This window comes from Schistocerca cancellata, chromosome 1, assembly GCF_023864275.1.
Source record: "Schistocerca cancellata isolate TAMUIC-IGC-003103 chromosome 1, iqSchCanc2.1, whole genome shotgun sequence".
In the NCBI taxonomy this organism is placed as follows: Eukaryota; Metazoa; Arthropoda; class Insecta; order Orthoptera; family Acrididae; genus Schistocerca; species Schistocerca cancellata.
In genome coordinates this window covers 1,034,345,878-1,034,347,056 of record NC_064626.1, presented here as the reverse complement: position 1 = coordinate 1,034,347,056, position 1,179 = coordinate 1,034,345,878, and positions in this window count along the sequence as shown.

Here is a 1,179-nt window from a genome sequence, read left to right as displayed (position 1 = left end):
CACTGCGACACCTTCAGCTGAAAGTGGTTGTTCTTTATTATTATGATAGTAATACAATCAGAGAAGAAAAATTACAGTGGATAAAATTAAGTGTATTGTCGTTAAGTTGCTGATGTGCTGACTCGCTGTTTGCGCACACGGTGCTTAGAACTGCGACGTACAGTCTCGAGAGCTGAAGCCTTGAGCCGTCTCCATTCCGATACTGCAAGTCAGTATTCCTTACTTGCCCCAGGCTAAGTTAAGTCGCAGCAAAGTATATCCCATCGGAAGATTAACTGATGGGTCAGTTAGTCTTACTTGTATTAACAGAAATATTAGACAACGGCCGTGCCACGTTGGTAACACCAGTTCCCGACTAATCACCGAAATTAGGCAACGTTTGGTCCCGGTAACTGCTTGGATGGGGACCGTCCGTGGCAAACCGGATGCCTTTCGTTTTAAGGACATGCAAGTCGCCGAAGTGGCGTCCAATTGAAAGACTTACACTTGGCCACAGTGCATCAAAAGTTGTATTTATTTCACAGAAACTTTCTTAGAACCTATTACTATTTATTTTCGGCTCCTACGGTGGTAGACGTAATAGACAAACTAGCAAATATCACTAGCGCAAACGGTAGTGTCACTGAAAATTTTAACTCATGGCTAAATGAGACGTGAGATGCAGTGGTCATTGTTGAACTTCTACAACACAGCTTCCTGTCTTGACCAGAAATATTTTATTGAATTACTTCTCCCTATATGTTTCGGCCACTGATCTTCTTCAGAGGGCTTTTACTGGCATCAATAGAATGTACTTTGTCACGATTACTGATGCTTGCTGTTACGCTTTGTAGTACTAACTGTGACGAAGTCTTTGTAGCAGCTCGGCTTCATATCAGTTGAAGATAGCCAGTGACCAAAAGGCGTAAGAAGAAACGTTCAATGAGAAAACAAATTGTGGCCAAGACAATGTAATTGTGCTGTAAACAAATTCGTAAAACTGACACGTTCTAGAGAAATGTATTGAAGGTTACAACCATGATTTCCCCGTGACTATAAATATTTGTCAAGATTTTAAAAAAAATTAAACATCCACCACAGATCTCTTTTCGCTTTTAAGCCATCGTTACATAGGTTGGACAAAAATATGGAAACACCACGAGGAATGGATGCTTGAAAATAAATGCAGATCTTAGCCTA